The sequence below is a fragment of the Rhinolophus sinicus genome, linkage group LG02, assembly GCF_036562045.2.
Source record: "Rhinolophus sinicus isolate RSC01 linkage group LG02, ASM3656204v1, whole genome shotgun sequence".
NCBI lineage: Eukaryota > Metazoa > Chordata > Mammalia > Chiroptera > Rhinolophidae > Rhinolophus > Rhinolophus sinicus.
This window is the reverse complement of record NC_133752.1, coordinates 196926507-196935612: the sequence shown is the minus strand read 5'-3', so window position 1 is coordinate 196935612 and position 9106 is coordinate 196926507. Positions and strand designations below refer to the sequence as shown.

The 9106-nt window shown below is 53.8% G+C and overlaps 1 long non-coding RNA gene across 1 annotated transcript; it reads left to right on the top strand.

Annotated features, from left to right (window-relative positions):
* Nucleotides 1-344: 344 nt before the first annotated feature.
* On the top strand, nt 345-5482 carry LOC141568854 (uncharacterized). The gene is made up of 3 exons (XR_012492087.1): nt 345-539; nt 2062-2224; nt 5360-5482. It is a non-coding gene; the product is annotated as an uncharacterized LOC141568854 (long non-coding RNA).
* Nucleotides 5483-9106: the final 3624 nt, after the last annotated feature.

Here is a 9106-nt window from a genome sequence, read left to right as displayed (position 1 = left end):
CCTCAAAGACCTTCCAACCTCCATAACAGAAACATCCCCTCCTGTTACTCTCAATCCCCTTAAACTTTCCCCACTGGTTTCTGCCTAGTGTTTGCTATGGACTGAGTTGTGTCTCCCCCCAAATGTGACCGTATGTGGAGATAGTGCTTTCAAGAGGTAAAAGGTTAAGGTTAAATCAGGTCATGAAGACAGGGTCCTAATATCCTCCTGACACTGACTTGAGGTGTAACTGAAGTCCTCTGAACCATTCTTTCTTCATCTATAAAATGAAGAAAGTGACATGAACTTGAAGATCTCCTCTAACTTTGAGATTTCAATGGATTAATCTGGCAGGATCTGTCTCCACTGGATTTTGATTGGAGTTGGTGAACTGGTAGCCTTTATAAAAAGAAGACAAAGGAGTTTTCTCTGTTTCTCCACATGCACGCACACAGGAATGTGCAGACCGAGGACGCAGTGAGAAGGCGGCTGCCTGCTCCCCAGAAATCGAATTTTCCAGCACCTTGATCATGGACTTCCAGCCTGGAGAACTGTGAGAAGTAAGTGTCTGTTGCTGAAGCAGCCCCAGGCTGTGGTATTTTGTTAGCATGGCCCGACCTCATCGCTCTCTCTACCTGTTCCGTGTATCTGTTTCTATTGATTGTTTCTTACCTAGAAGTAAGCTCCGTGGAGCCTGGGACGTAACTTACCTCATTTGTATCCTTAGGACAGTGCCAGGCTCAGCCGGTGGTAGGCACTGAATGTATAGATCAAAAGCTCAGTCTGTCCGTCAGCCACATGGATATTATTTCTGCCTAGCAATGCTAGGCGGAGTGTGGGGGTGGGATGATGGCAGCTTCCTAGACGAGGAGGCTTTGAGGCAGGCCATGAACCCGGCAAACAGGGGCAGAGGGTCTGGAAGGCACGGGCCACGTTCCCCTCTCTGCTCCCCATCTGCTTCTGGGTTTAGCTGTGTTCCAGGCTTGGTGTCTAAATAGCTGCCATCTTAGACTGGAGTCTTAGAATGGTCCTAGGGGCCAGCGTGCCTTGGGGTTTTGTTTGTTTGTTTGTTTTTGCATTTTCAGGAGATCTGATATATCCTACCCTGGGGGGAATATCCTTGGGTAAGCAATTGTTTTGAAACTCTTTTCAGGTCACTGTCAGGCAGGTATTCAGAACTTCTAAGTTCACACATTTTCTCCCATATTTCTCTTCCCTCTTCCTCCTTGATTTGCAAACCTTGAACCATCTTCGAATTCCCCCAACAAATTCGTAATTATTACAGTTACCACTGGTTCATGGCACCCTCACTGTTATGGTAATGACCCTCATTTCATTATTGTAAATGTTATTAATAACCGGTAACTACTTGACTACAATTCTTGCCACGAGGTTGTTGAAAGATTTTTTTTTTACCTGTGTCCTCCCCAGCGGGTGATACAACTGGGGCTAGAAGCCTGTACTCCAGCCACCCAGCCTATAATTTGTCCGCAGGCCCCACTGGTCAGCCCTCTGCTGGGCGTCTTCTCCAAGGTCAGCAGAGCTGCGAGGTGGGGGTAGCACAGAGGCCTGGGACCTGGGTTAGTTTAGGTCACACAGCATCACTTACCAGCTATGCTTCCTTAGATAAGTCATTAGGTAGGTCTCCGGATGTAGGCTGGCCTCAGTTTCCTCATCTACACAATGGGGTTAATTATACCTGCCTCCTAAGGATGAAAATGAGACACCACGGAAAGCCCTTAGCATAAGTCTTGGCATTTAATATGCACGCATTCAACAAACATTATTATTGTCGTGATAACTTAAAATGCCTACCGTGGTCCCTGATACATGGGGATGCCTAACACAGGCTCTTTAATTTGGAACCTGCACGGATGTGAAGCAGGGAGGTGGGGAGGGGTGAAGCAGGAAGCTGGACCGATTCTGTCCTGCGGCTCTAGTGTTCAGCTAACTCAACTGGGTAGCGAATAAAAGGCATTGCTTTCGAAAGTCCTTGAAAGTTTTCAACGCACTATGGTAAAAAATTATGTGCTGACTATGTGAACGGATAATTAAACTCTACTTTCTGTCCCGCAAACACAGGGCACGGCAGGAGGAGCAGGAGTTGAGAAGGACAGTAGAGCATGAAGGCTGAAGGTGGCACTTCCCATCGTCCTGCCACAGGGAGGCCATGATGCCCAACCCTCTGGGGGCTGAGGGCAGTGAAGTCTGGAGAGGAGGTCATGCTCGTGAGACCCTCCCTCAGGTGAGGAGCTGACGACTGACTGACAGGCTGGCTTGGAGACGGAGGTGGAATTCCATGGAGGGGGAGGGCTGGCTGAGGAGCGGAAGAGAGGGAGCGTGTTATTGTCAGGAGCCGCTGTCACAGAACTCCATGGTGGGCGGCTTTAAACAACAGACGTTTATTACCTCCCTGTTCTGGGTGCCAGGAGTCTGAGGTCAAGGTGCTGGCAAGGCAGTGTTTTCCCCAAAGGCTCTAGGAAGCAGTCTGTCCCCTGCCTCTCTTAGCCTCTGGTGTAGCTGGCAGTCCTCGGTGTTCTCTGCGTCCCTTGTCCCATAGCAATCTCCTCTGTGTGCGCCTGACTCTGTGCCTCTCCTCTTCTTCTCAGGGTCCCAGTCATACTGGGTTAGGGGCCCCCCACTTCAGGACGACCTCATCGTAGCATGATCACATCTGCAAAGACCTTCTTTCCAAATAAGGCCTCATTCTGAGGTTCTAGGAAGGGTTTAAATTTGGGGGGACATAGCCAACCCCATCCAGGAAGGGAAGTGACGGGGAGAAGGAACAAGGGGAGGGCTGATCACAAACCTCACTCCTACTTGCCTTCCTGCCCCTGCTCTTGGACTCGGCCCTTAATGTTTCATAGTGACGCCCAAACAAGCCTGGGGGCGGGCAGAGCCGTAACACCCCAACCTCGTCATCTCCCCAGCCCCCCCGCCGTACCCACCAGGTCCTGCTCCACTGCCCAGTCCCCAGGCCAGAAACCTGACGCTGCCCTAGACGTCCTCCTCTTCCCCCCCCTTCACCTGTCAGCCTGTGTCACTTTCACCTGCCCTACCCCATGGGTCCCACTGCTTCCTCCATCTTGGATCACTGTCCCAGCCTCCAGGGTCGGGGGCTGCCACCCCTCCATCTAGTGGCAGCTGAGTAACCGCCTATGACTGGCAGGCTCTTGCCCCAAAACTTCTTGGCCTCTGATGCCAAGACCTCTGCCAGGTGGCTGTCTCCCAGGTGTGCCACCTGCATTTTGGGATCCAGGTGAGCCCAGCACAGCATTCCAGCGGGTGGACTCTCTCCTGCCCACTGCCCCTGGGCAACGGGTCTGTTCTGGCACCCACCACACAGCTCACGTGGCTGTGCCACCAAGAGGAGGGGTTCCATTCACTCACTTTATATCCCCACTGGCACATAGCATGTGCTCTGTGACTGTCCACTGAACGGATAACCCCCATCTTATAGGAGGAGAGATGGAGACTCAGAGCAAATAACTTGCTTTACGTCGCTCAGCCAGTGGGTGACAGCCAGGCTTCAAAACTGCCCAACCTCAGGTGGCTGGGCCGCCCAACTCCTTTCCCCACTCAGACAAGACAAGCACAGGGCCCCAGAGGGGCGTCCTGGGGCCTCCTCATCAGCCCCCCCTCCCCGAGGCCAAGGTCCAGGGCATATTCAGGGCAGCACACTGGGGCAGCCAAAAGTTACTGAGCCTGTCCCTTGGCGCTCCAGACCAAACTTGCAGCTGCTTTCTCCAGGTGCGGCAGCCCTGTGACCTAGCCATCAGCCTGCCCTGCAGTCACAGCTGCTCTGGCCTGGGGTCCCTGCTTGTCCACCAGCCTCCCTGCCCACTAGGGCTCACAGGTCAGAAGGCAGAAGTGTTGGGAGCCTGTCTCGCCCCAGCATTCTCCCCTGGTTGGCCTCAGCTCTCAGTCCCCGCCAGCTCCTCGCCCCACCTGCCTCTCCCGCCCTTGCCAGGCTACGTCTGAACTGTCCTCCCAGGGCAGCGTCCTAACCCATCGCTCTGCCCCACGTCCCGCCACACCTGGATTCTGTTGGTACATGGGTACGGTTCTGTAAACGTCAAGGACTCTCATCGCCTGCCACCCGTTCCAACTGATGAGAGAGCACGTCCCCCGAGAGCAGCCTTTGACCAATGATGGGCAGGGAGTTGGGAGAGAAGTACCCCAGCTCTCTCCTCTTGAGTGGGACAGCGGGGAGTTGAGGTCCACACAGTCCCCCAGAATTATTAGTGCGACTGAGCCGGGTGGCCCACTGCGGCGAACTGCTTGGTTTCCTGCCCTTCCCAGCTTACCTTCCTGTGGGGGCAGAGCCCCAGAAAGAAGTTTCCAGGCTCTCGGCCTCACATAGACAGGTGCCTGGCTCAGGTAGTAAATGGCCATCAACTGTGATTGCATGGCCATCAGCTGTGGCTAGTTGGCCGTCAGCTGTAACCAGTGAGCCGTTGGCCACTAATATAACTGCTGTGGCTAGGCTAGCAGAGAGAGGAAAGAAAATGGGGGCTAGCAAGAAGATGGCGGCTGAGCCTGCAAGCGGAGCAATGAGGGTTGAGAATTGTGTGGCTCCTGCTTCCTGTGTCTCCAACCCAGCCACCAGCGAGAATATAGTGGTATGACTCCCCCATCTATGGCTCCATGGGTGTTCCTTTTTGGCCTCATCATGTTCTGCGTTCTTATGTGGGGAGCGGGAGCAGAGACCCTGCAGGCCTCCCTGCACGACACTTCCACACCACACAAGTGTTCCCTGGGATCACCTCCGAGGATCATCTCCCAGCTAGACTCTCACTTGAATCCTAGCTCACGGGTGGCTTCTGGCTTAAAACTAAGCTAAGCCACCACCTCCCTCCTCTCCCAGCATACCTGTGTCCGAACCCACCTGTGCTTTTGTGCCTCCACACCAGGGCTGCCTCGGCCCCTGTCCTGAAATGCCCTGGCCCCCACAGCTGCAATCAGAAAGCAGTGGAGCCCAGCCTCAAGCCACACTGCCATCCACCAACTAGGTGACTTGCAAGTGACCTCACCACCTTGAGCCTCAGTGTCTCCATGCAGAGTGGAGGTGACAGCAATCCCCCCACCTCACCTCAGGGTTGTTGCAGGAGTCAGTGAAAGGATGGGGTGAAGCCTGTCAGTGAGAATAGGGGCTCCCTGTGGGCTCCCAGCCCCTGTTTATATCTCTTGCCGGCATCTGTTCTGGACCCAGCTGCATAGCCGGACCCCATGGTGCTGCAGTGAAAGCCAGTTCTTCCTCACTCTGCTCCCCAATACTTACCGCACTCCCCCCACCCCATGCACTTGGCTTTGTCCACTGAGAGACAAACCAGGCTGCAGGACCAACAAGTGAAAACTAACTTTTATTATCACTCTGCAGAAGGGTTCCAGGGTCAGAATCACTGCTTCGCCAGAAGAAGCCCGGAGTGAAAATATCAGCAAGTGTGAGAAAGGAAATCAAGAGGACCAATTCCACCCTGGCGGGTCCTTGGACCTTCCAGGCATAAAGGTGAGACAGACATAAGGGCTTATGTCGCCCCACGCTCCGGAGGAAGTTTTTTCTCCTTGTAAAGGGCATCCTACATACTTGTGTAGCCGCTGACTCATTCTCCACAGAGGACGGAACGGCTGGCTTAGAACCTGTGATGCTGTGGGCGGGAAAGTACTAATTAGGATGGTTCAGCTAATAATAGAAGCTTTGGGACAGAAATATTCTCAGGTGGCGAGGGCTGGGCTCCCGCTGGGGACTGCATGTGTCTTCATGGGGCTCCGGGTGGTCCGGGTTGTTCCTGGGAAGCCCCTGTCCCCCCCTGACCATTGTATCACTTCACGTCCACATCAACCTCTTTTACCAGAAAGAACCCCAAAGTCCCAGAGGTGACGCCAGGAGCCCATGGGTACCTGCGAGGCCTTGAACCCCCAGTTTCTGACCCTAAGGATGGTCAGGTACCCAGTCCTTCTCCCCCTGCACCCCAAAGGTATCGTGCTGGGCCATGGTGTGGGGGTGCTTTACAGAGGCTCGAGCACTCCCCCACCCCACCCCCCAGGTATAGGCACGGAGGCCACACCTCCCAGAACAAAGACTGAAGATGTTAGCCCACTGTCCCCGCTACTCCCCGTGCTGGGTCCCCGAGAGCCCTCCTTTTGCACTTTCTCCTCTTGAATTATTGACAGCTGGCATTTTGGGATCCTGCAGACCTGGGTTCACATAGAGGGCCCCCAACATAGAGGCTGGGTGTCTCAGGGTTCATTCACGTCGCTGCCCCTCAGTTTTCTCACACTGTTACTGTACCTCAGGGCTCTTATGAAGAGACAGTTCAGTGACGTGTGGTAGGCGAGTCGGTGCTGGAAGTTCTCTAGCCCAGCCACCACCTGGCCGGATCCGATCCTCTATGTCAGGCCAGTCTCCTCCTCTGGTCCCTGTTGTAGGACCAGTCACTAGCGGGGACAGAGGTGCTCACCGGGCTGAGGCAGCAGAACAGAACTGGAGTCTGCAGCCCAACACAGGGCCTCGTTAGCAATATGCATCGCCTAAAATTCTGCCGGGAGGGGAGGTCGTCTACACGCCTTTACTGCAAAAGAAAAACGTACATAAAAAAAGTTTCAAACAAAGGAGGCAGGAAGAAACCTTTGGAGGTAGTGGATGGGTCCATGGCCTTGATTATGGTGATGGTCTCCAAACTCGTCAACTTACACACATGATACCGGGGGTGCCAAACAATGTATCCAAATGGACACTTTGGTCAGCGTTGCTCAAGCAGTAGCTCACAGTAATCGGAAGTGTCTGGACGCTGATGGGAACCACTCTGAGCACCTCTTGTAATTGCAGAAGTCAAACGTGACTTGTATCCATCTTTTGTTATCAGTATATATTGAGTATTACAATTTTAATACAGTTTTCCTTTCTTAAAATGTGTCTACATTTTTTTGTGTATACCCTCTGTGTATGCACAGCTTTTTGTATGTCAGTCATTCCTCAATGGTTTCTCTGGATTTTGAATTCTGCCTTTGAATATTGCACTGTTGTTTGCTGGGGAGGTAAGAAAATGCATTGGGGGATAGAACCCCCCCCCCAAAGACTTTTTGACCATGAAGTTGTAATAATGCCAGGATGGAGACCCAATTAGAAGGGGAGGTGGCCAGAGGTGGTTGAAACATCCTGGGTTTGGAGTCAGACAGCCCTGAGTTTGAACTCTGACTCCAGCCCTCGGCCAAGACCTGGGACAAGCTGTCAGCTTCCCGGGCTTTTCAAAAGTCCTTTAGAAAAATGAGTAATGGCATCTGCCTCTCGGGTGGGCAGGAGGCATGGGATTTACTTACACGATGATATGACAAAAGTGTCCAGTTAGACTGGGGTGGGCACATATGGTGATGGGTCCCCCGTCCTCACATGTCATTTCCTTCCTCATCCTGACCTTCTTCAAACACCCTCAGAACCTCAGCGTCAGCGTCCTCAGAACCGTCCCCGTCCTGTGAGCGGTGCCACGCTGCCCCATGGGCGTTCACTCAGCCCCCAGAGCAGGGTTTGCATCTGAAGGGATTTGGGCTCCAGGACCTGGCTGGTCTCCAGTTGGTTGTCAACATCGCACCCATAACACGGAGGGTTTGTCTTTCCTCTTCCGCTGGTTTAGCAATGCAGGTGCGCATCAGCGTAAGCTTTTCCAGGGAGAAACTTTCGGACTGCTGGGAATCGCTGTACTTGAAACAAAAATGTCAGACTGTCGTTGACTAATGCGTGGCGGGCTGGCTGTACAGGAGGGAGAGCCAGGGGGACGGAGCTGCAGTTGCAGCGGCCCCTTGACCTGGGGCAAGGGCTTTCCGTTGAGTTCGTGCAGGAAGGGCCCTTACAGGTCAGAGAGGGACGGGGCCTCCCTGGAAAACCCCCCCAAAGGGTCTGCCAAGAGGGCAGCCAAGGTCTGCGTTCAGCCTTTCCTTCTCTGTCCGGTTGCAGGTCCCCAGGGGTGCCGGGGAGCATTCTGTCTCGCTCTGTTTATAAATCAGGTGAAAAGTGTTGCTTCGAAATAGAGGGTAGAGGTGTGGGGTGGGTGGCAAAAGAGCAGAATTCACCCCAGATTAGCAAAAGGTCCAAACTAAAGCATGATACGTGCGACTAGATACGCAACTCGGGAATGAGGACCAAGAACTAAAACGAGGTCCGTCCGGCGTAGGGGATGGCATGACGTCAGTGCGTAATACGTACACAGGGAGTGAATGAAAGATGAATGAATGACAGCTGAGTGTCCGCCAGACCATCTTAGAGAGAGAAGCTCCTGATGGGCTCTTAGGGTTGAAATCTGTCCCCCGGAATTCATATGTTGGAGTCCTAACCCCCTTGACATCAGAATGTGATCTTATTTGTAAATAAGGTCTTTACAGAGGTCACCAAGCTAAAATGATGTCATTTGGGGGGGTCCCTAATCCAATATGACTGGTGTCCTTAAAAAAGGGGGAAATTTGGACACTGAGACACGAACCCAGGGAGAACGTCGTGTGACCATAGAGGCAGAGATCAGGATAAACGCTGCAGATCACCAGCAAAGACCCAGAAGGTGGGAAAAGGGGCGAGGCTCTGGGAAACTCCTGTAAGGTCACAGAGCTGAGGGCAGTGCCACTGGGCGTCCATCTTGCGCCTGACCCCAAAGCCTCGGCTCGTCAGTCTGCTGGTCGGAGCAGAGGGCCTGGGCTCTGTCGGGTGGGGGCGGGTTCCTGGGGCTGTTGCACCACAGAGCACCACAGAGGGTGGGGTGGGGGCGGCTAACAACAGCACGATATTCTCTCACGGTCCGGAGACCAGGCGTCCAGAGCCAAGGTGTCAGCGGGGTTGGTGCCTCCTGGAGGACAGCCCTTCCCAGGCCTCTCTCCCAGCTTCCGGCGGTGCCGACACCCCTTGGGCTTCCTCGGTTCAGAGCCTCCATCTCTGCCTCTGTCTTCACAGGGCGTTCTCCCTGTGTGTGCGTGTGACTTCTCTCCTCTTCTTACAGGGACACCAGTCGTATTAAGTTTAGGGCTGACCCTGGTCCCATAGGACCACATCTTAACTGTTACATCGCTGTACGTGATGTGGGGCCCGAGACAGGAGAGGACGACTCCAGGAACCGATGGCAGCTGCTGCTTCCAGACGGGGCTG